The sequence below is a fragment of the Hibiscus syriacus genome, unplaced genomic scaffold, assembly GCF_006381635.1.
Source record: "Hibiscus syriacus cultivar Baekdansim isolate YM2019G1 unplaced genomic scaffold, ASM638163v2 tig00110895_pilon, whole genome shotgun sequence".
Classification (NCBI taxonomy): domain Eukaryota; kingdom Viridiplantae; phylum Streptophyta; class Magnoliopsida; order Malvales; family Malvaceae; genus Hibiscus; species Hibiscus syriacus.
The window spans coordinates 1,030,576-1,057,468 of record NW_024062903.1 but is presented as its reverse complement, the minus strand read 5'-3'; the positions used below and the strand labels follow the sequence as shown (position 1 = coordinate 1,057,468).

Below are 26,893 nucleotides of genomic sequence, written 5' to 3'. Positions count from 1 at the left end.
TGTGGCAAATACACCAATGTGTTGTAAAGTGCAAATAAAATTTATTTTTTTTTGTTTAATTGATTTATTTAATTTCAATCTGCATTATGTTAAAGGCAAAAAATACATGTTGAAGGTACACTACCTTTAAGAAAATCAAATTCGCAACGCGAAAATCGCAACTCGATATTCGAATTCGCAACGCGAAAATCAATTTCGTAATTCGAAAATCAAATTCGCAAAATGAAAACCGCAACTCGAAAATTGAATTCGCAACGCGAAAATCGATTTCGCAATTCGGAAATCAAATTCGCAACACGAAAATCACAACTCGATATTTAAATTTGCAACGCGAAAATGAAAATCGAGATCGATTTCGAGTTGCGAATTTCATTTTCGTGTTGCGAATTATATTTTCGAGTTGCGAATTTTAATATCGAGTTGTGATTTTTGTGTTGCGAATTTGAGTTTTGAATTAGGAATTTAATTTTCGAGTTGCGAATTTGAGTTGTGAATCTGGAGAAGTTCACAATAACCATTTTTTCTAGTTTCAATTCAAGGCAAACACCTTAAAAAAGATAACAGACAACAATCTGATAAGTGATAACAAATGAACAGATCATAGCAATGTTCAAACTCAAGTTACTAGTATATGTGATGTTAGGAGTACAACATTATAATGCATGCCTAACTACAAAAAATGTATGCATTAACACATAAAATACACATAATACAACGTTTGCATTTAAAAATCACCTAAGTTAATAGTCTCAAAAGGTAAAGTTAATAATCTCATTGTTAGCATCCATGGCTACTGCTAATAAGTTTACTCCAAGGTATCGATATTTCAAATGTGCTCTGTCAACTATAATAACTGGGCGCATGCAAGTAATAAACGAACGAATCTACAAAATAATATACACAAGAAATATAATCATTTAAATGTGAAATGCATGTAACTAACAAAAATGAGTCAACAAAATTATATTGATTTACTAACTGCAGTACCAATGACGATAAACAACAACTCAAAATATCCATCTCTATCTATTTTGATATGAGTTACCACTCAGGATTTTTCAGCTTTAAATTGTGACAATAAGCCGACAGTTGGGTAAACGATGCTTCTGGCGACCCCCTCAACAATTCCAAGGCCATTTGGCTCTCCAAGCATGAGAATGTGAGATACTAATCTTGAACTGAGCATTCATGTCAGTCATAATTTCATGTCTCCGATATACCATGCCATTCAAAAACATTAACTTAGCCAGAAAACCACACAACACCTTTTTGTTTGACTGTCTATGGTGAGGAAAAACTTGGGTTCTTGAACATGTATGTTTATCAATAAAAGTCATAACTTGAAACATTTAGCAATCTTTTAGCCTTTTTGCAATCATACGTCACGTACAGTTTTTGTCAATCATACACTTTGTTTCGAAACGATCTTTGCTTGATTTGTTAACTTTTAGTTGATACCCAGCTTCCACACATTTTGTATACAAAGCTATCTTCAAGTCTTCCTTTGTATCAAAACAATCATCTTTCTTGATACGAATAACTTTTGTGTAACAATCAACTGTTATCTTTACCAACTCTTCTTCTGGTATCTGAAGTAATTCTGACATATTCCAGTTATACTCTTGTGACTCTTTCTTCTTTTTTTCTTCTTCTTTTTCTTCTTCTTTTTCTTTTTCAGGGTTATATGAATTACAGAATGGATGTTCAACATGTTCATTCATAGCCTTAACTTCCTCGGCAGCGACTGTTTCATCATCAAAATACGGGTATTGATCAATATCAAAATCATTACAAGTAGAGTTTGCTTCTTCTTCTAAAACATCATCAAAATCTAAGTATTGACCAATATCAAAATCCGGATATTGACCAAGATCAAATTTTGAATATTGATTAGTACTCAAATTTTTTCTGTTGGCTTATCATCGTCTAACTAGTCAATACGAAAACCGAAATTTAATGTTAAAAGTTTATTGAGATTTGGATTAAGAAAAAATTATAGATTTTGAGATTGTGTTTGATATTAAAAATGTGATGAAATAAAATTTTCTTGGTGATGAAATTATAGTAGAACTAGAGGCATAAACAAGCCGAGTCAAACTTTACTCAAATTCAAAAACTTTAAATATAAACTCAACTTAGAAAACTCGCTAACCTAAAATTTTTCTCGAACTCAAAAATACTTAAACTCAAAAATTTAAAAGCTTAATTAAAGCTCAAAACTCAAGTTTAATTAAAACTCAAACTTAAACTCAATTGTAACTCAAACTCAATTGAAGCTCAATTTTGAACTCAAAGCTGTAGTACAACACTCATGAACCCGAGTCTCAGTACCAAGCTACTCTGATAAATTTAATATCTTAATAACATTATCTGACGTAACAAAATTAACTGATAAGAACAAATTCTACACTTGATCTTATGTAAAAGGCCGAGAAAGATATGAAACTTTAATGAAGAAACCCACTTTTTTTATAAGCAGATTCTATCGTCGTCTCTTTGTATCTTAACGATGTGGGATACTGACAATGCATTCAGCCACCAGCTGGCTGCTTCGAAAAACTAATTACGCAATTGAAATCATAAAACAATAGCGATTATATTGCAGATTATATATAATACTCAAACACGTCCAATATCTCTTATAGATTATAATTATATAATTCGATATATAAATATTTCCAAATCCTGGTTCGATAATAAAGATACCAAACAATCGAAATATCAATACGCGGGTGCCACTAGTTTATGGCGCAGCAGAACATAACAGAACCTCGGAAAAAGCGGCGTTGAGTGAATGCTTGATGTGGGCAATCTAAGTCGGATAACTATCCTACCTGGTTTCAATTGCTTTCTCAGCTCAGCTCACATGAATGCTGCCAACACAATTTTTCAAAGACAAACCCCACTGTATATCAGCTTCTTCTCCATTCATTTCACCCAAACTCCAACACTTTCTGTTTTACTCTATCTCAAAGGAAGAGGTGGACTATATGAATATATAGAAAAACGGCTCAGAGAAAATATATAGGTTAACATTTTACGTACTTACTATTAATTTCAACCTTTTAAATAACGTACAAAAATTTTTGACTTGAGAAATTTGGTTTGCAGATCCTACATACATGATCCGGGCTATTCCTAGCATCGCTTCGGATAATTTCTACTGCGTCTGCGCCCTACTTGCTCACGTCGCAGTTCATGGAGCAATGGTCGGATATACAGGCTTCACCGTTGGTCCTTTCAATGGCATACATGCTTACATTCCATTTAACGTATGTTCTATTGCACCTTTAATAACTTCTCAATCTGTGAACGTGTTCGATGTTAGTTCAATCTGTGTGTTCATCGAGTTTTCGTTTGGATTTACCTAGAATTGGATTACTTTCCTTAACAAATTTGTTTGTCGAGACGATATGCTTCTCATGGTTTTCATTACCAAATTTCCCCCACTAATAGTGTATCATTGAGAAGCGAAACATATTATTTTGCATAATTTGTATGTTACCTTCATGTGCATAACTTAATCCCTATCACATAATCGGATTAAGGGCTTAGAGATTAAGGATGGGGTTTAGAGTTTAGGACTTAGGGCTTAGGGTTTAGGGATTAAAGTTTAGAGTTTAGGGTTCATTATAAATACATTAATTAATCAACTTGGTATTGATTTATGAGGTATGTACAATATAGTATCTTGATATTAAATGCTCAAACCCTTGATATTTATGATATTTGAACCCGAAATCTCAAAATATAACAACAATTTAAAAAATTAGTTATTAAAAATATTATCATTAGAAATATATTAAATATTTGTCATTAGATAATAATTTTTTATTAATTTAAAATAAATATAAGAATATTTATTCAAAAATAATTTGTAACCATTTTCAATTTTTCTATTGTTTGGTTTTTTTTCTTATATTTTATTTTATTTTTCTACGTTGTCAAGTACTTGTACAGTAAAAAATTAAAAAATAAAGAAAAAAATCAACCAAGCACGTGTAATCTAACATGTGCTTAATTAAATAGGCTTTTATTTTCCTTTTAGTAATATACAATGTAAAAATTGGACTTTGGCTGGTTAATTAAAAAAAATTAAAATTTGAGGGTAGTTGTATTATAGAATTTTTTTAATATATTTTTAAAATTTAATAATTATCAATAATGTATTTTTAATATATTTGTAATAATGTAATTTTAAAAAAATCTAAAATTATAATATAACATTTTTTTCGAGTAGCTCACAAGCTTTTCGAGTCGAATATCGAGTAGCTCGTTTCGGCTCGTTAAGAACTCGAGTCGAGCTCGAGTTGAGCTTGAGTTGAGTCCATTCGATCTGAGTATTTATCGAGCCTTGATCGAGTCGATCTCGAGTAGCTCGCTATCTGTCTCGTCTCATTTACAGTCCTAGGTGGAACCATAAAATTTTGAGGTTGATAACAACGTTGTATATTGTGAGTACCATAAACTGGGGCTGAAGAACTTAGTTGATTACTACCCTTTACTGACTCAACTTCACTACTTCTAGATTCAACAACATACAATGTAACATTATCTTGTGAAACACTAATGTAAGCAATGAATCGTTCAACATCTTCATTGTCGGTTAACAAATAAACTTTACCTTTTCTATGATAAGATAGCCTAAATCCACTTAGAAACTCTAAATTCAATTTCTTTGAAACACGTAACATTAGAGTTTCATAAGTTAACTTTTTTAATGACAATTTTAGTTGAAGATTCATGTGTAAAAAGATATATTGTAAAACACCATTAACATTCTCACATGACCCTCCATAACACAAATCTATCCAAACATAATTAATATTAGATTATTTCATTCTACAAATTGTAAATTAAGTTACTATACAAACGAGCTATAAATTAAATATCATCACTAACTTAGAGAAAAATATACATTTATTAAGTTAATAGTTGATAATTTGAGAGAGAAATCATTGAAAAATTATATAGAAATAAAATTATGTAAAAAAAATTAAAAATGAAGAAAGATGTCGTCGGATATAAGAACGGATGTCATCAGAAATATAAACGAATGTCTATGGAGAGTGTGACCGATCAAATCCAAATTCCCTGTTCAATCTATTAATTATCTATGAATATAACAAATAAACATATTTAGGGAACCATTTGGTTCGTGGAATCAACATGGGATCCGAACTCAATAGCATTAATACAAAACCGGCCAAGGCCGGAGAATCAGACCCTAACGACGACAGCCCCCTCCTTGAATCCGCCGCCGAAGATATCCAGGAGCTCGAGAAGAAATTCGCTGCCTTCGTGCGCAATGACGTGTACGGTTACATGGGGCGCGGAAAGGTGCCATTGAAGGAGAAACTACTGATAGGCATCGCCCTCGTCATGCTTCTCCCTATACGTTTCGTTTTGGTAATGGCTATTCTGGTCGTATATTACTTGATTTGTAGAATTTTTACGCTATTCTCGGTCCCGAATCTAAAGGAAGAGCAGGAAGATTTTGCACACTTGGGTGGGTGCAGGTGAGCCGTGATCGTCCAGTCGGGCCGATTTTCTATCTAGGTTGCTGCTTTTTACTGTAGGATTTTATTGGATTAATGAAATTCATAAGGACTTCGCAAATACCCAAGAGAATTCAAAAACCGAGGTAGGACTATACTTATCCAGCGGTTTTAGTAGTCCAATTTGGCAAGTTTAAAGATAATTTATATGTATTTAATTATGGAAGCTTACAGACTTCAGTTAAACATAAGAAGTAATTGCTTTGTATTTTCCTAAATTTTATATTTCTGTTTTTGGTTTTTCTACAGAATACCAAACAATCAGAAGAGCAAGAAAGGCCTGGAGCAATCGTATCAAATCACTTATCATATTTAGATATCTTATATCATATGTCCTCTTCCTTTCCAAGTTTTGTTGCCAAGGTCTGTTAACTTTAGCCACTCTTCACGTTTTGGTTGTTCATTATGCTATTGAAGGCAAGTTTTTGCTGGTTTAACTGACATATTTCTTGTTTGGTTTTCTGAATTGAAATGCTTGGATTTTATTGCTGAAGAAATCAGTGAGTAAACTTCCCTTTATTGGTCATATCGGGTGAGAGTTAATTTTATCCTTGTAAATTTCTCCCATGGTTTGGTTGTCGACTTGTCGTCGTTGGTTTTTTGTTTCTTATTAAATTGATAAGTTGTTCTCCTTTTTCCTTTTAAATCTTGATATAGTTATGGCGTTATGGCAATAGTTTTGTCCTTTATTTCACTCTAATCTCCTAATCTACAAGGTTCATATATTATGTTGTAACAATGTCACCATTTATATTAGAATAAAAATCTTCAGTTTTGGTAAATGTTTGAGTTCATCCATTTGTTTTTGACAGTTATATGTTTCTTCTATGACGTATGTTTCCTACCATTTCTATATTTTCTGTGTTGTATGTTGCCATTCCTGGTATAAATAGATTGGTTTGAATTGGAGCGATGAATGATATTTAGTTTGTTTCTTACAGAAAATGTCTTGGTTGTGTCTATGTTCAGCGAGAGTCAAAATCGTCAGACTTCAAAGGTGTTGCAGGTAGAAGAACTGACAACATCAAATTTGTTCTTTGCCACTTTAATTGATCAAAAGTACAGTGCCTAATTGGTTTCTCTTTCAGGCATTGTGACCGACAGAGCTCGTAATGCACATCAAAATGAATTGGCTCCAATGATGATGCTCTTTCCAGGTTGATCATCTTATATATTCACTATACATTTTTCACAAGGTTTAATTTATGGTGCACACACTACGAGTGTATATTTATGTGTAGCTGCTATTTCCTAGCATTCCAAGCATCAATTTTCCTGTGCCCATCCGTAACTAGTAAAATTTGATTTATATTCTTCTTGACAACAGAGGGAACAACAACTAATGGGGAAAGATATTAAATTTTTTTTACCCATTTTTTTTATTATTATTATTATTATTATTATTATTATTAATTATTTATTAATATTACAAAACCCAAATCCAAGCCCAATTACAACCCATACTGGTCCAGGCCCAGTTAAACCGAAACCCTAAAATTGATTAGGGTTTCATCATCTTCAGCCTCGCCGCCACTCCAGCCTCACACATGTCATCCCAACGGTGAGTCACCACTGGGAGTCCGGTGACTCACCAGACTCCATTCTTTTACCCGGTCCGATGGCCACACCGGTGATGGCTATAAAGCCATCACCCCATCTGCGAAAAAAGAGACAGAGCCGGAGAGACAGAAACAGAGCAAAAACAACAAAACAGAGAACAACAACCCAACAAACCAGCAAAGAAACAGAAGAAAAAAAAAGAAAGAAGAGAAGCTTACCGAGGAAGCCACGACCACCGGACCGCACCAAAACCTTCGAAAACCGAAGGTATATTTCTTAGATTTGCTCCGATCGGGAGCCGTTTAAAAGAAAAAGCCATCGGAACCGTCATTAGGACGGTCCGATCTATGTTTTAGTATAAAAAAAATTTTATTCCGGCCACCGAAGGCGGTGGCCGGCGGCGGAAGAACACCGGCGAACGGCTGCCGGCCGGCTGGTTTCTCTCTGTTTTAGAGAGAAGCGAGAGAGAAAATTCTCTCTCAGAGAAGAGAGAGAGAGGAGAAACTGAGAAATGAAGGCTGGCCCTTCGGGCCAGCCGTTTCAGACCTTAAATAGGCCTTCCCGAACGAAGTCGTTTCGGGAAGGACTATTTGTGCAAATTTTAATTGTTAAATCCCGTCCATAGCCATTATAACTTGTAACTCTTACATTTTAGTCACTAAATCAATTTATAATCCTTTTAATTTGATCTTTAAATTTTAGTTTTATTTATTTTAGTCCTTTATATTAAAATAATATATTTAGGGTAAATAATAGATTTAATCCCTTAATTTTAATAATTAATATTTTAATCCCGAGTTTATATTTTTAATTTATTTTAATCTGATATTCGAATTTTAGATAAGTTTTATTTTAGTCACTGAATTAATAAATAAGAAAATAGCATGCTTAATCCCTATAATTTTGATTAATTAAGAATTGGATATTTAATTTTAATTTTATTATAATCTAGTCACCAATTTTAAATATTTTCATATAGTTCTAATTATATTTTTATTGTTTTAATTTTATTTGTTTATATATTTAAATATTTTTATTATTATTATGTAGTCATAAATATATATATAATAAATAATAATTTATTTTTTTCAATAAATCATTTTAATATTTATCGAAGAAAAGGGCAGTCTTAATACAACTGGATGTCCTATTCTGGTATTTTAAAATTAAATATTATAAAAAATTATTATTTAATTTTATTCAAATTAATATTTATTAATATCAAAGAAAAGAGCTGTCTTAAGGCACCTAGAAGTCCTTTTCTGATATTTTTAAATATTTTTATATAATTTTGAAATAATAGGATTATAAATTAAATATATTTTGAATTTTTAATAATAGAGATAATTTATAATTAAAAAGTACCAATTTTGGGCGTTGTAGGGGTGCTAATCCTTCCCTAAACGTAACCGACCACGAATCCCTTGTTATTATTAAAAAGAACGAATTTTTTGTTATAAACGCAGATCAGTTCATTTTTTTATTTGATGTTTTCTTAAAACTCTTTAAAAAAAATAATTTTTAGGTATTCGACCTACCTGACCCAAAAGGCCGATGGCGACTCCCAAATTATTTTCAAAAACCATTTATTCACATCACTTTTCCCGCCAAGTAAAAAATCCGTGCCCGGGCGAAAACCGGTTACGACAGCTTGGCGACTCCGCTGGGGACTGGTCAAACTTTTAAAATCAATTATAAATTATCTCTATTAATTATAAATTAAAATTTATATATTTAATTTATAATTTTTTCTTTTCAAATTTTTATATATTTATTATTTTCATAGTATGTATATATTTTTCCTATTAATATTTTTTTTAGTTGCAAATATTTTATTTCATTATTTATTTTTCTGTCAGAGGTTTGAACATTTCTCCTCACACACAACACTTGCATTGCATAACACAAAGCTCTATAATTGAGTTTGTCCCTTTTAAGTGGGAGTGAAAGCGACGTCTTCGTGAGAATTTATTCTCCGTGTCAGACCTAGCAAGTAACTTTCGGGGTTCATATGCTCTATGTCTTCGTGAGAATTTATTCTCCGTGTCAGGCATAGAGAAATGTATCCCCTCGAATTGAACTCGATCCACTTTAGTCTGTGATGGATTAGGATTGAGGGTTATTAACCCAAGGGGGCAATAACAAGGACAATTCGGGTACCTTTATTCTTAGATCTGAAACCATGCATATAATAAAACTTAGAAACTCTCTCGGTCTGAAGTCATGCCGAAATTTTGTCCAAAATAGGTGTACACACAGGAGAAATGAATTCTAACTTTCCTGTTAATTTATTTATTTTCTTTACTGATTAAATTACATGTAAATTTAAATTATTTAAATTATGAAAAAGCATGTTTAAATAAAGATATTTAGGTAGATATTATTGTTAAATTCTTTAAACTAATTCATTTCTTTTTGTGTGTTCTTTATTTTTTTTTATTTTGCATAGCATCATACAGGATAAAATGAATTGATCATCGTGTTAATTGTCTCATTGGAAAGCCTTCATCCATGGATAAAAAGTGTTCAAATCAAATAATTCTAAACTCAGAAGTAAGACAGTGGGCTGAGGACTTATAAAGACAAGAAGGAGACAGTCTGCAGGATGATTATGTATCTGACTTGGCCAGTTATGCTCCAGTTTCGCTAAAAAGAAATGATATGCAAGATTTGCGAAGCATTTGGGAAAGTTGGGATTCAAACAAAAAATTACAGTTTTATCATACTTACGGAGACATCCCATATTTGCTCTATGTCGAAGTTGATGATGAATTACTCAGAGCCCTAATTCAATTCTGGAATCCAGGGTACAATTATTTCACTCTCAATAAGGAGGACTTGGTCCCTACTATTGAAGAGTACACAACTTTGCTACATATAGAAGGGGCTTTAGAGAATCGAATCTATTCAAAGTCAATTAAAACTCAACCCTTTCGAGTTAAATTAGCAAAGATTGCCGGGGTACGAGAAGAATGGGTGGCATCCCGTACAAAACAAAAAGGCGAAAGCGAAGGCATTGCTTGGACCAACATTAAAGAACTTATTCAGAGTCATCCAGACACTAAAGTACGATTCGATCTATTTGCTCTGAGTATGTATGGTATGGTCATCTTCCCAAAAGTATTGGGATATGTTGAAGCTGCAGTGGTAGATTTGTTTGAACAGCTACCGAAAAAGATTAATCCTGCTTCTGCAATTCTAGCAGAGACCTTCAGATCGTTAAATGCTTGTAGAAAGCTAGGAGGTGGACGATTCTCAGGGTGTACCCAGTTGTTCTATGTTTGGATCCGTAGTCATTTCTGGAGGACAGAAAAGGTTTCATACCGACGCTTTAATACGGATTACTCACCATTAAAAGAATTTCTGGAGCAGAAATGGCCGAAAGAAATTAAGAAAGATATGTGGATTAATGCCTTTCGAAATCTGCAAAGTAATGACATTGTTTGGCGAGCCCCGTGGCAAATCCAAAGGGAATTCTTTTACAAATGTGGTGATTACAATTGGATAATGCTGCTCGGATTATGGGGAGGAATTGGATATGCACCACTTCTGGTCATAAGACAGTATGAAGGTCGTCAATTTGTACCTGTCACCGCTGGATTACATTCATCTGAGTTCGCATTTCACAGCAAAAATTATAAAAGAAATATCATGGAAGCCGTTACAGCTTGGAAAACAACTTTTTGTATCCGAGCTAAAGCAGCAAAAGAAATGCTAACTCCTAATTATGAGGAATGGAGATATGTCAGGAAAAATGAAAATATTCCTCTACCAGATCAAAATGAGGATATCTCTATGGAAGATCGCATTAAGGTGGTTCCATCAGAGATTGAAATCCTGAGAGCTGAATTTGAAGCAGAAAAAGAAGGCTGGTCAAGAGAATTAGAGCAAATGAGATGAGATAAAGCTATGTTGGGTGTTGATATTAACTTTCATTCATCACAATGTGCAATGTTGAGAGAAAACAAAGAAAAAGTTGATGGTGAATTTAGAGCATTAAAGAAAATTACCAAGAGTTATATAAATCCCGGAAAGCATCAGGACCAAGCCAATCAACGGTACAGATGACCAGAGAATTGAACATCGAGAAAAGTCGAGTTGAAGATCTGAAAGGAAAGAATAGCCGTCTACTCAAAAGCCTTGAGAAAGGAAAGCAAAAAATGGAAGATTTTGAGGTCGACAGAAGAGAGCGAATTATAAAACACAAGGCTGAACACCACGAGATCATGAATGAAATGCAAAGAGAAAGGGATCGAGCTAAAGATTTAGAAGAAATGAAGAATGAAATCTTTGATAAATTTGAAGGTGAGAAAAATATCATGTTCAAGGGATTTGAATCTGAAATGAACCAGCTGATTGCTGAACTTGAAGTCAGGGGCCAAAAGATTGAAGAATTCAATGTTGAAAAAGAAAAATAGGAGCTGGAAAGAAAGAATTTCAACACCAAACTTGAGGTAGAGCAAGAAGTGGCTAGTAATTGGATGCAAAGATGCAGAAACAAGAATGTTCAAATCCAAAAGCTTAATCAAAGAACGCAAGAAGCACGAACAAAGCTTGAAGAAGATCTGGATCAGTCTAGAAACAAAAACTCAGAGTTTAACGCTTACATTTTGCAACTTGAAGAGTCATTATTTCAAGAAAAGGTTCGTCTAGGACCTAATGATCTCAAAGAAAGTAATGAGGAAAGTGCTTCACTGCGAAGACGCATTAGAGATCTTGAAAAAATTCTGCACAATTGTCAAGTCAGAATCACTGAATTAGAGCAAACTCTGGAAGGAACTAATGAACAATGGCAAAAGTCAATTGATTTATATGTTGAAAGAAGTGAAGAAAGAAGTAATATGGTGTTCGAGGCCATGGTACAAATGAGCGAAGTTGCTAGATATGTTGGGGAATTAGCTGTTGAAGCTAAAATAATTGAGCATCACGTTGATCTAGTCTCTAAGTTCAGAAAGAGGGTGTCAAGGTTAATGAAAGAAATTATAGAGCTTAATAGGAAAGCTACGCCTTATCTGTAGTTATGAACTATTATAAAGAAACTTTTGTATGCCGATGAAAGTTGTTCTATGACAGTTAATTTTTTGGGATCAATACCTTTTTGCATACATACATTTTGCATACATTCATTATTCATTTCATGATTTTCTTTATGGATATTTATTAAGATAAAATTCATTAATTAAAATTTGGAAAAAATAATATCAAAAGATTTTTCAATCGCAGTTATTCTGGACAAAAGAGAAATACAACATCACTACGGTACTAGACAAGCTACTAAGAGAATTATGGAGGATAAAATACAACGTATTGAGGAACAGCATAATAAAGAACAAACAGAAATGAGAATGAAGCTAGAGAAAATTGAAGCCAGTATTGCAAACTCACAGGACATCATGATGCAGAAAATAAAAGACATGTTTAAAAGACAGGCTATCATTGGAAAAATGCATGAAAATCCTGTATCTTTCGACCAAGAACCTATGTATCCTTTAGGTTTTCCACCAGAACCAATTTATCACTCTGGTACTACACCTATACAAATCAATGCTCGCACATCAGTATTTCAAGAAGCCAAACCACATGAAAATCGACAAGTGGATCCTGCATCTTCAAGCAAAAATCCGCTTATATCAGATGTGAAAATAGGGGATCTTAATACTGAGCATTTAATCCCAGATTTGAATGAGCTGAATGAGAAAGGAAAAGTAAATGAAGAATTAACCAGACAGATCAAGAGCTTAGAGGAACGAATGAAATCCGTGGAAATAACTGAATCATTCTATGGGTTTGACGCTAGTGAGTTGAGTTTGGTTCTAGGCCTAATCCTCCCCATCAAGTTCAAAGCTCCCGAATTTGATAAATATGACGGTACCACATGCCCTTCATCCCACATTACTATGTTTTGTCGCAGAATGACAGGATATGTGAAAGATGAGAAATTGTTAATTCATTGCTTTCAAGATAGTTTGACAGGACTAGCTTTAAAATGGTATACTCAATTGACCAAAGCCAACATTAGATCCTGGAAAGATCTGGCTAAAGCATTCTTAGAGCAGTACCGCCACGTAACAGACATGGTCCCTGATAGATGGACTCTCCAAAATTTGGAGAAAAAGAATAATGAAACATTCAGACAGTATGCCCAGAGATGGCGTGACACAGCAGCCCAAGTTCAACCACCTTTGTCAGAAAAAGAGGCCACAGTAATATTTGTCCATACATTGAAAGCTCCTTATTTAAATCATCTAAAGGGGAATGCAACCAGAAATTTTGCAGATTTGGTCATTTCTGGAGAACTCATTGAAAATGTCTTGAAAAGTGGTAAAATTGAATCAAATGAGGGGTCTAGTTCCAAAAGACCTATGTACCGAAAAAAAGAGAATGAAGTTAACAATGCAAACTCTTACAACAAGGATTCATCGAAAAGTGTTACAATAACCCAGCCAAGGGTTAAGAAAGAGGAAACAAACACTAATCGAGCAGAGTCCAGAGGATCTTGAAAGGAAAATGAAAGGTTATCTTTTACACCTTTACCAGTACCATATGCTGAGATCTATGATTCACTGTTAAAAGCAGATGTCATACGGCCCTATCCTTTGGTTCCCATGCAACCACCATTCCCTCCTTGGTATGATACAAAGGCACACTGTGTTTACCATGAAGGAATTACGGGTCATTCTATTGAAAACTGTTTGGCATTCAAAAGGGTGGTTCAAAATTTGATCAACACTGGAAAGTTGGAATTTTAATACACCATCTGCATCAAATCATCCATTGCCAAATCATGGAGATAAAAACGTGAATGCAATTCAGGAAGAGAACAGAAAGAAAGCAAAAACTGACATTTCTGAAATTAAATCTCCTTTTGTTTGGGTATTCCAACAACTCTCTTTAGCCGGTATAATTCCACAACAATTCAGGCCAAAGCAGAATGAAGACAAGAATTATTGTGAATATCATCAAGAGAAGGGGCATAAAATTCAACTATGTCCTGAGTTTAGGGATTTGGTGCAAAAATTGATGAACAACAGAGAAATGGAATTCTTTGAAGAAAAACCAGGGAAAAAAGAAGATGATGTTTGCTCATCAGAGGATTCTAAACCTAGTCAAAGAATAAATGATCTTGTGATCATTAATGTGAAATCATCTACGGTGATTCCTGCACCAATAAAGCCGAAAGTAGTTATCACCACTCCTCTACCATTTCCATACAAAGATACCCGCAGGGTACCTTGGAATTATACTACCAATGTTTCAATGGTAGGAGGATCTGTTTCTCTAGAAAAAACGGAAGAGAAAATACAGAGTTTGGGTACAACATCGACATCTGAAGCAGTGAGTGAAGTCGGTTTCTTTACAAGAAGTGGGAGATGTTACTCTCCCGAAACATCCAATGCCTCGGAACAAGTGAAAGCAAAAGGAAAAGCCATGGTAATACCTCAGAAGGTATTTGATGATGAATCCCCTCCAGCATTCAATGAGCCTGTGACAGAAAAACAAGCTCAAGAATTTTTGAAATTCCTAAAACATAGTGAGTATAGTGTGGTTGAACAACTACACAAACAACAAGCGAGAATTTCTATTCTTGATCTATTGATGAATTCAGAAGCACATAGAAATGCTTTGATGAAAATTCTCAATCAAACATTTATCTCTGAAGATATATCCCTCAATAAACTTGACAGAATTGTGGGACATATAGCCGTTGACAATTATATATCGTTCACGGATGATGAAATACCTGAAGGCGGAATGGGGTCAGTAAAAGCTTTGAATATCACGACACATTGTCATGGCCATGTGTTGCCAGGAGTATTGATTGACAATGGATCCGCTCTCAACTTGATGCCTCTAGTCACACTTCAAAGAATGCCTGTGGATAAATCACACATGAAGAGCTATCAGAATGTAGTACGAGCCTTTGATGGTACTCAAAAAGATGTGCTTGCGAAAATGGAAATACCGTTGTTAATTGGTCCAGTCGTGTACAATATTGACTTTGTGGTGATGGACATCCACCCTACATATAATTGTTTATTAGGGAGGCCATGGATTCATTCAGCAGGAGCCGTTCCTTCTTAATTACATCAGAAATTGAAATTTGTTGTTGATGGACAACTAATATGCGTCGGAGCTGAAGAAGAAATCATTACGTCTGTAACAAGTGATGTTCCATATATCGAAACCAATGATGATGCTCTTGAATGCTCTTTCCGAGCTCTTGAATTTGTAAATGCAACCTTTATTGTAGAAGGAAGTAAAATTCCATATCCCAGATTATCTGATTGTACCAAGATGACGGTACGACAAACTTTAGGCATCGGAGCTAAAGCTGGGAAAGGTTTAGGAAAGAATCTTCAAGGGATTTCGGTTCCTGTAAATATACAGATGAAGAAAGATCGTTTTGGGCTTGGATTTAAGCCCAATTTTCAGCAAAAGAACAAAGAGATGAAAAGAAGATGTGAAGACAGAAAGGCAAGGTTGAAAGGGAAAGAAATCATTTGGGAACACATGTTTTTCCCACAGTTGAAGACCACATTCAGATCAGAGGGAACAATTAATGTAGAACAACAGCTTGTTGAAACCTTTAAAGAAGAAAAGTTGACGAAAGATCAAAACATAGTTGAAGAAGCTATGAATGGATTATTTATCAACATGATCATGAATGACAACAAGACTGGCAAATACTTGGATAGGATTCGCCCATGTTTTCCTGGAGAAACACTCAACAATTGGACCACTGAAGATCTTCCTATAGTTTTTAATATTAACGCAGAGTAATATTCAGAACTAATCTTTATGTTTAGCTCAAAAATATGAAAACTTTTTGTTATCTTGTAAAGGAAATTATGTTAAATATAAGAAATTTTCTTTAAAATTTTCAGATGGCAATCATTCTTTACATTTTCTTACATTTATACATTTATTTATTTCATAAATTTACTATATTCTTTTGGAAATATGTCTGACTTAAATTTGCAGGTGTCACCATGTGAATAGCATGTTTATTCCTAAATTTAATCAAGAGATAAATTTAGAGCAACCCATATGTCTGGAAGAAATCAATGGGTGTGAGGATGAACTGGAATGTGATGTTCCTACTGAACTATTAAGATTGGTAGAAAAAGAAGACAAACAAATTCTACCCCACAAAGAAGAGATTGAGACTGTGAATCTGAGAACAAATGAAGAAATAAAAGAGGTGAAAATTGGTACTACTCTGACAATCCAGATAAAACAAGAATTGATAAATCTTCTTCAAGAGTTCAAAGATATCTTCGCTTGGTCTTATCAAGATATGCCTGGCTTGAGTACAGATATAGTGATGCATAAGCTTCCAATCAATCCAGAATATAAACCGGTCCAACAAAAGCTCAGGCGAATGAGACCAGAAATGTTGTTGCAGATCAAAGAGGAAGTGATGAAACAGATCAATGCAGGTTTCCTACAGGCAGCCAAATACCCAGAATGGGTAGCCAACATTGTTCCCGTGGATTACAGAGATCTTAACAAAGCTAGTCCAAAAGATAGCTTTCCATTACCTCACATAGACACCTTTGTGGACAATACTGCAGGACACGCATCGTTTTCATTCATGGATGGCTTTTCAGGATGTAATCAGATAAAAATGAATCCTGAAGACATGGAAAAAACAACATTTGTAACCATGTGGGGCACATTCTGTTATAAAGTGATGCCATTTGGATTAAAAAATGCAGGGGCAACGTATCAAAGAGCCATGGTAACTTTGTTTCATGACATGATGCACAAAGAGATTGAAGTATACGTGGATGACATGATTGCCAAATCCCGAACTGAAGAAGAACATATTCAAAATCTGAGAAAGCTTTTCCAGAGATTGAGGAAATATCAATTAAAGCTCAACCCAGCTAAATGCACTTTTGGGGTAACTTCCGGGAAACTTTTGGGATTTGTGGTCAGCAAAAAAAGAATCGAGATTGATCCAGATAAAGTAAAAGCAATTCAAGATCTTCCACCACCCAATACAAAAAAAGAAGTTCGAGGCTTTTTGGGAAGATTAAATTATATATCTCGGTTCATTTCTCAATTAACTGACAAATGTGATCCAGTGTTCAAATTACTTCAAAAGAATAATCCTGAAGTCTGGAATGAAGAATGTCAAGAAACTTTGGATATTATTAAGAAATATTTATCCAATGCCCCAATTTTAGTATCACCAATGCCTGATAGACCGTTAATTCTCTACTTGACGGTCTTCGAAAATTCGATGGGATGTGTACTAGGACAGCATGATGAATCTGGAAGAAAAGAAAAAGCTATTTATTATCTGAGCAAGAAATTTACTGATTGTGAAATTCGATATCCACCAATACAAAAATTATGTTGTGCCTTGGTGTGGGCTACTCGAAGACTCAGACAATATATGTTATACCATACTACTTGGCTGATATCCAAACTTGATCCTTTGAAATTCTTAATGGAATCACCAGCTTTGACAGGCAGAATGGCTAGATGGCAGATGTTATTATCTGAGTTTGATATTGTATATGTCAACCAAAAAGCGATAAAAGGAAGTGTCATAGCTGATTTTCTGGCCAGTCGTGTATCAAATGATTATCAGTCTTTGAGCTTCAATTTTCCTGATGAAGATTTGTTGTGCATATCCATGAATGAAAAAGTCAGAACAAATGATGCATCTGCATCTTGGAAGCTTTACTTTGACGGAGCATCCAATGCTTTGGGACGAGGAATCGGGGCAGTGTTAATTTCTCCAGAAAATATTTATTATCCCTTTACAAGTAGACTGGAGTTCTTTTGCACCAATAACATGGCGGAATACGAAGCTTGTGTCATGGGATTGAAAGCAGCTATAGAAAGAAAAATCAAATGTCTCAAAATATATGGAGATTCATCATTAGTGGTGTATCAATTACGAGGAGAATGGGAAACAAAAGATCCCAAATTGTTGGAATACCGAAATTTTACCCTCAAATTAGTGAAAGAATTTGAGAAAGTCACCTTCAATTATCTCCCTAGAGAAGAAAATCAAATGGCAGATGCTTTGGCTACATTAGCTGCTATGTTTCAGGCAACTAAGAAAGTTGATATGATGCCAATCAAAATGCAAGTATATGAAATTCCTGCACATTGTTATAGTGTGGAAGAAGAGGTAGATGGTAAACCATGGTATCATGATATTCTGCAATATATCAAAAATCAAAGTTATCCACCAAATGCATCGGAAATTGATAAAAGAACCTTGAGAAGAATGGCTGCTGGATATTTTCTTGATGGAGAGATTATGTATAGAAGAAGCAATGATCAAATGCTATTGAGATGTTTAAATACCAGCGAAGCTAAAAGCATAATTGAAGAAGTACACAGTGGAATATGTGGAACACATGCAAATGGTCTTTCCATGGCCAGAAAAATAATGAGATATGGATACTATTGGGCTACCATGCACACAGATTGCATTGATTATGCAAGGAAATGTCATAAATGCCAGATATATGCAGACAAGATTCATGTACCCCCATCTCCTTTACATGTAATGACAGCACCCTGGCCGTTTTCTATGTGGGGAATAGATGTCATTGGAGCAATCACACCAAAAGCATCGAATGGACATTGTTTCATCCTTGTGGCAATTGATTATTTTACCAAATGGGTTGAAGCTGCTTCATATGCCAATATTAAGAGGTTCACAATCTGCAAATTCATAAAGAAAGAGATAGTTTGCCGGTATGGCCTACCAGAAAGGATCATTACAGATAATGCTCTGAACCTGAACAACAAAATGATGACCGAACTTTGTGCACAGTTTAAGATCAAACATGCAAACTCACTGGCATATCGTCCAAAGATGAATGGGGCAGTTGAAGCAGCAAATAAGAACATCAAGAGAATCATTACAAAGACCACTGAAACTTACAAAGATTGGCACGAGAAGTTACCTTTTGCTTTATATGCATACCGAACTACTGTTCGAACATCTACTGGGGCAACACCGTTTTCTTTAGTCTACGGGATGGAAGCAGTCTTACCAATTGAAGTTGAGATTCCATCGCTTCGAATATTGAGAGAAATAAAATTGGATGAATCTGAATGGATCCAAGCTAGAGTTGATCAATTGAATCTTGTTGAGGAGAAAAGATTGAAAGCTATTTGCCATGGACAGATGTATCAGAAACGGATGATGAAGTCTCATGACAAAAAAGTACATCCAAGAGAATTCCAAGAGGGTGATCTAGTACTAAAAAAGATCTTGCCTATACATAAAGATTTCCGTGGGAAATGGATGCCTAATTGGGAAGGGCCATACGTTGTAAAAAAGGCTTTTTTCGGAGGAGCGTTGATCTTGGTAGAAATGGATGGAAAAATTCTGAGAAATCCAATAAACTCGGATTCTGTCAAGAAATATTATGCTTGAAGAGAAAAAGAAAGAAAGAAAAAAAAAGGAAAAAAAAGGGGGTCAAGGTGAAAACCCGCAAAGGGCATCTTGTAACCAAAGGAAGGATTTAAGTTGAAAACCTGAAAGGGCAGCTCAAATGCATGTTGATATTAGGCATCTGGCAATTGAACCCTCTTAAGATTTTGACAGTTTGGGAGAAACTTCACATCTACAAGCATTTTGACAACGTTTGAGATATTCCAGACAAAAGCTTACATCATTACTCTAAATTGTGTCAATTTGATTAATTTAGAAATACTTATGCTAATAATTTGTTGAGACATTTGAATTTTTATCAATCTTATGCTTGTCATAACTTTGAATACAATTCTATCTATTTCAAGTTCAATTTATTTGAGATTCAATTTATTTTCGAAAATTCAATTTATTCTTCTATGAATTAACATAATTTTGAAATAAGTTAAAAATTTCTGATATCACTTTATGTTAATACTTTTAAATGCATGGAATACAAAGTAAGCCAATCATCATCATCATAAATCCATGAACAAGTCATTATTTGCACTCTGGATATATAGGGTAACATTTGTTACAGTATTCTAAAAGTTGAGGATGACCAGTTTTACTGTTAACTAAATCGTTCCATGATTTGAAAAGAATGGGATATATTGGAACAGCAGAAGAGACAGCTGTCGTAGCAGTCATTGCAAGAAAATGCACCAATAAAAATCTTCTAGTTCATCATGATGATGTTTATTGCTTCCATCAAGATTGTTACACGGGATGCTACCGACAACAAGGTCGAATCCGCCAAATCTACTCATCAATTGCTCCAACTGATCATCATTCAGTTCTTGCACATCTGTTTTCAAAGATATACTAAGACAGTAGAAGGCGACCTCTGCAGCACTGATTCCAGCAAAAAGAAACAAGACATTTATATCACTGGGAAACATGTCTCTATACAGATCCTCGTGTATGGTTTTTAAGGAAACCTAGAAGCATTTCCACCTCATCAGGTTCAAGTGAAGCAACTTTATTCCTTCCAACCCATACTAGATTCCATTTTCAGCACTCATCAAGAACATACTTCTGGACACTCGAATGTGGCTCTTTGTCATAAGCTTCAAGAGCCTTACAGATCCTTTCTGTCAATTTGGCACTTCCTGTATATGTTTATAAACAGTTCAACTTTGTTCTTGGATTCCAAGAAAGCCATCATTTCTTTTTCAATGGAAAAGCATCAGCACATGGAGAAAGCAGAATAAGAGAAAATATGTTCTTAATTGGAAGAATTATGAATATAGCCCTTTTCAGTGTAGTAGCATGAAAATGCTTCGAATCTACAAATTCTGGCTTTACATCGAATAAGTACTGTGATATCCCAGTCCAAACATTAACTGGAACAAATGCCATGTGCTCATAGCATCTTCTGGAAGTGTTCTTTGAGTTATCTGATCTGGTTTGGTAAAATCAATCATTGAATTTGGAAGAATAATGTGCTCACAGCATCTTCTGGAAGTGTTCTTTGAGTTATCTGATCTGGTTTGGTAAAATCAATCATTGAATTTGGAAGAATAATGTGCTCATAGCATCTTCTGGAAGTGTTCTTTGAGTTATCTGATCTGGTTTGGTAAAATCAATCATTGAATTTGGAAGAATAATGTGCTCATAGCATCTTCTGGAAGTGTTCTTTGAGTTATCTGATCTGGTTTGGTAAAATCAATCATTGAATTTGGAAGAATAATGTGCTCATAGCATCTTCTGGAAGTGTTCTTTGAGTTATCTGATCTGGTTTGGTAAAATCAATCATTGAATTTGGAAGAATAATGTGCTCATAGCATCTTCTGGAAGTGTTTTTTGAGTTATCTGATCTGGTTTGGTAAAATCAATCATTGAATTTGGAAGAATAATGTGCTCATAGCATCTTCTGGAAGTGTTCTTTGAGTTATCTGATCTGATTTGGTAAAATCAATCATTGAATTTGGAAGAGGAATGTGCTCATAGCATCTTCTGGAAGTGTTCTTTGAGTTATCTGATCTGTTTTGGTATGAACCACAGAACCGGTTATTGAATTTGGAAGAGGAATGTGCTAATAGCATCTTCTGGAAGTATTCTTTGAGTTCTCTGATTTGGTTTGATATAAAACCCATAAACAATCATTGAAATTAAAAGATAAATTGCATGATCGTCTTCATTAAGAAGTTTCTTTTAAAGCTTCTTTTGCTTATTCCTTTCCCAAAAATCATAGCCCAAGTTTCACCTTTTCTTCTAATTGGGATCATTGCATAATGGCTTCCCATCTTTTACCGGAAGAAATGTGTCAGTAACCTTAGCCATTTGAGCAGCACATATAAAATTTGTCAATTTTGCAATTGATGAATCTAGACCACATCTCTCCATGGCTATTGAAGCTTCAGTCTCTGAGAATCCCATTTTTGTCAAGAATAACAGTTTATTCTCCTCATCAGAATCAGAATTCAAGATTTCTTGGTATTAAAAGAACTATCGATATCTGTGAAATCATCTTGAAAGATCACTTCATAATCAGATGAGTTGTTATCAGAATTAACATGTTGCATTAATGCAAGCTTTTCAAGAGCCTATACTATTGAGTTTTATTCTTAAGAGATTTTGTGACATTATATCTACATCTACATTTGTCAAAGATGATAGATTCTCTGATTTGAAGAAGAATGATTTATTGGGTTTCTACAAATGAAGAAATATTCAGTTCACCAATCTGAAATCAAATAACTTAACAATCATGCATCATATTTAGGCATTTGCAAAAAAATAGGTGCATTTTCATTCATTCTCATCCATGTTGAATTTTGACAGGAATTTCAAAGATTTTAGCAAAGATTTAAATCCATCACTTGATGGATCAGCTTTTCCAGAGAAAGTTCATAATGAGAAGAACTCATCTGAAGAAGGAAGAAGAAGTTCATAATGAGAAGAATTTGTTTAACCTTTTGTTTGAATTCATCATTTGATGGATTAAAATTTCCAGGTAGAGTTCATAATGAGAAGAACTCATTACTTGAAAGAGGAAGAAGAAATTCATAATGAGAAGAATTTGTTCAACCTTATGCTCAAATCCATCACTTGATGGATCAGCTTTTCCAGTTCGAGTTCATAATGAGAAGAATTCATCTGAAGAAGGAAGAAAAAGTTCATAATGAGAAGAACTTGTTCAACCTTTTGCTCAATTCCATCACTTGATGGATCAGCTTTTCCAGAGAAAGTTCATAATAAGAAGAACTCATCTGAAGAAGGAAGAAGAAGTTCATAATGAGAAGAGCTTGTTCAACCTTTTGCTCAAATCCATCACTTGATGGATCAGCTTTTCCAGAGAAAGTTCATAATGAGAAGAACTCATCTGAAGAAGGAAGAAGAAATTCATAATGAGAAGAATTTGTTCAACCTTATGCTCAAATCCATCACTTGATGGATCAGCTTTTCCAGAGAAAGTTCATAATGAGAAGAACTCATCTGAAGAAGGAAGAAGAAGTTCATAATGAGAAGAACTCATCTGAAGAAGAAGAAGTTCATAATAAGAAGAACTCATCTGAAGAAGGAAAAAGAAGTTCATAATGAGAAGAGCTTGTTCAACCTTTTGCTCAAATCCATCACTCGATGGATCAGCTTTTCCAGAGAAAGTTCATAATGAGAAGAACTCATCTGAAGAAGGAAGAAGAAGTTCATAATGAGAAGAACTCATCTGAAGAAGAACTCATCTGAAAGAAGAAATTCATAATGAGAAGAATTTGTTCAACCTTTTTCTCAAATCCATCACTTGATGGATCAACCTTTCCAGAGAATGTTCATAATGAGAAGAACTCATCTGAAAAAGAAAGAAAAAGTTCATAATGAGTAGAGCTTATTCAACCTTTTGAATGACTCTATCACAGAAGGAAAGAGGTCAACATCATCCCCAGCGGAAAGTTCATAATGAGAAGAACTCATCTGAAGAAAGAGAAGAATTTATTCAACATCTCCATCATAGTCAAGTGGAGCTAAATGGATAAAAAAAATTATATTTTCGTCTTTTCCCTAATCTTGTCAACATAAGAATGAGCAAAGAGGGGCAGCTGAAGATATTAATTTTTTTTTACCCATTTTTATTATTATTATTATTATTATTATTATTATTATTATTATTAATTATTTATTAATATTACAAAGCCCAAATCCAGGCCCAATTACAACCCATACTGGTCCAGGCCCAGTTAAACCGAAACCCTAAAACTAATTAGGGTTTCATCATCTTCAGCCTCGCCGCCACTCCAGCCTCACACATGTCATCCCAACGGTGAGTCACCACTGGGAGTCCGGTGACTCACCAGACTCCATTCTTTTACCCGGTCCGATGGCCACACCGTGATGGCTATAAAGCCATCACCCCATCTGCGAAAAAAGAGACAGAGCCGGAGAGACAGAAACAGAGCAAAAACAACAAAACAGAGAACAACAACCCAACAAACCAGCAAAGAAACAGAAGAAAAAAAAAAGAAAGAAAAGAAGCTTACCGAGGAAGCCACGACCACCGGACCTCACCAAAACCTTCGAAAACCGAAGGTATATTTCTTAGATTTGCTCCGATCGGGAGCCGTTTAAAAGAAAAAGCCATCGGAACCGTCATTAGGACGGTCCGATCTATGTTTTAGTATAAAAAAATTTTATTTCGGCCACCGAAGGCGGTGGCCGGTGGCGGAAGAACACCGACGAACGGCTGCCGGCCGGCTGGCTTCTCTCTGTTTTAGAGAGAAGCGAGAGAGAAAATTCTCTCTCAGAGAAGAGAGAGAGAGGAGAAACTGAGAAATGAAGGCTGGCCCTTCGGGCCAGCCGTTTCAGACCTTAAATAGGCCTTCCCGAACGACGTCGTTTCAGGAAGGACTATTTGTGTAAATTTTAATTGTTAAATCCCGTCCGTAGCCATTATAACTTGTAACTCTTACATTTTAGTCACTAAATCAATTTATAATCCTTTTAATTTGATCTTTAAATTTTAGTTTTATTTATTTTAGTCCTTTATATTAAAATAATATATTTAGGGTAAATAACAGATTTAATCCCTTAATTTTAATAATTAATATTTTAATCCCGAGTTTATATTTTTAATTTATTTTAATCTGATATTCGAATTTTAGATAAGTTTTATTTTAGTCACTGAATTAATAAATAAGAAAATAGCATGTTTAATCCCTATAATTTTGATTAATTAAGAATTGGATATTTAATTTTAATTTTACTATAATCTAGTCACCAATTTTAAATATTTTCATATAGTTCTAATTATATTTTTATTGTTTTAATTTTATTTGTTTATATATTTAAATATTTTTATTATTATTATGTAGTCATAAATATATATATAATAAATAATAATTTATTTTTTTCAATAAATTATTTTAATATTTATCGAAGAAAAGGGCAGTCTTAATACAACTGGATGTCCTATTCTGGTATTTTAAAATTAAATATTATAAAAAATTATTATTTAATTTTATTCAAATTAATATTTATTAATATCAAAGAAAAGAGCTGTCTTAAGGCACCTAGAAGTCATTTTCCGATATTTTTAAATATTTTTTATATAATTTTGAAATAATAGGATTATAAATTAAATATATTTTGAATTTTTAATAATAAAGACAATTTATAATTAAAAAGTACCAATTTTGGGCGTTGTAGGGGTGCTAATCCTTCCCTAAACGTAACCGACCACGAATCCCTTGTTATTATTAAAAAGAACGAATTTTTGGTTATAAACGCAGATCAGTTCATTTTTTTAATTGATGTTTTCTTAAAACTCTTTTAAAAAAATAATTTTTAGGTATTCGACCTACCTGACCCAAAAGGCCGATGGCGACTCCCAAATTATTTTCAAAAAACATTTATTCACATCACTTTTCCCGCCAAGTAAAAAATTCGTACCCGGGCGAAAACCGATTACGACACCTCCTCCCATTCAAGACTGGTGCCTTTATAGCTGGAACACCTGTAGTACCTGTTGTATTAAGGTATCAACTTTGTTTTGAAATTTTGTCATGTTATTTGCAGGAACTCTTAGATATGTCTCTTACATTGTTCCCAACGGTTAGTATAAAAGCTAAACCAGGGCCTTTTAAGAAAATATTCTATGTTAACCAGTTCAGATAAATCATAAAATGCAACTCCATTGACGGTAATCAGATGCTTACAGTATATACGACACTATTACTTTAACTGTCTTCATTTTTATGTTGCTTGAACTTGGTATGGTATGAAGAGTTGAAGCAGTATTGCTTTTCTTTTCTTGCCTGCAGGGTGGTTTGATACTGTCGGATATCGGGTTGGCTGAGAAGCGAATATATACATTGCCGCTCTCGATGGTAATAATAGTCTGTCTAGTGTTTTGCATCCGAAAACAATTGATAAATTCTTCAACCTTGCTTCCACATGTTTATCTATTATCAGTTGAGTTTCTTAGTTTGCACTGACAACACCATTGCAACTATGTTGTCAACTTTATTAATGAAAAGTATGGCCAGGATCATCTTATATAAGCCACGCCTAGGGCCCTTTTTGTTGGTTTCAAAGCCATGTATCTTGCTGGGTTCCTACAGCAAGTTGACTACTGTAAATCTGAAATGTATTTTTTTTTTTGGGTTCCTGCAGGTTTATTTGGTCAAAGCTAGTTTGGATTCTCCATCTGTACAGTCATTGTTTGATTCTATTATTTATGTTAATTACTTTATTATTGGTTGTAAATGTAGTGGGGCAGTTACTCCTGAAATGTTGATTTTTTTTATTTGGGTTCTCCTCTCTGAAATTTATTTTTCTTGGTTATCCTTTACTGTATTTCTTCGAAAAAATATTTTAAAATTTGTAATAAATAAATTTTACTAGATAAGGTAAATGAATATATTAAGAATCGAAATCTGATGAGTGATTTAACAATTCTTTATAAAAATAAAAAATAAAAAACTAAAATCAGTGGATCATTTTTCGCTTTATTTACTTAATATCACGTTAACTAAATTATTTAAAATTGAAATTAGAAAACGATAGTTTTTAAACTTGAACAATTTAATTTTTCTAATAGAATAAACAGAAGATTAAGAAAAACTATTACATTTTTACAGCATTTTTGTAAGTATATTTTAGGGAAAATTATTAGATGGGTCCGGCTTACCACGTCATCTGTAGTTTCAATCAATAATATGATTATTTAGAAATTATTTTAAAATCGATGGATGTGATTTACCGGTATCATAGATGACGTGATAAATGGGAACATAAAATAATTTATCATATTTTAATATCGTTTTTTTCCCCATGAAATTTCAATCACTTGATAATGAAAAAGCATATTAAGATATTTTCATTTCAA

The 26,893-nt window shown here is 33.9% G+C and overlaps 1 pseudogene; it reads left to right on the top strand.

The window, feature by feature from the left end:
* The first annotated feature begins 5,083 nt into the window (after positions 1–5,083).
* LOC120145925 lies at positions 5,084–25,680 on the top strand (annotated as a pseudogene).
* The last annotated feature ends 1,213 nt before the right edge of the window (positions 25,681–26,893 follow it).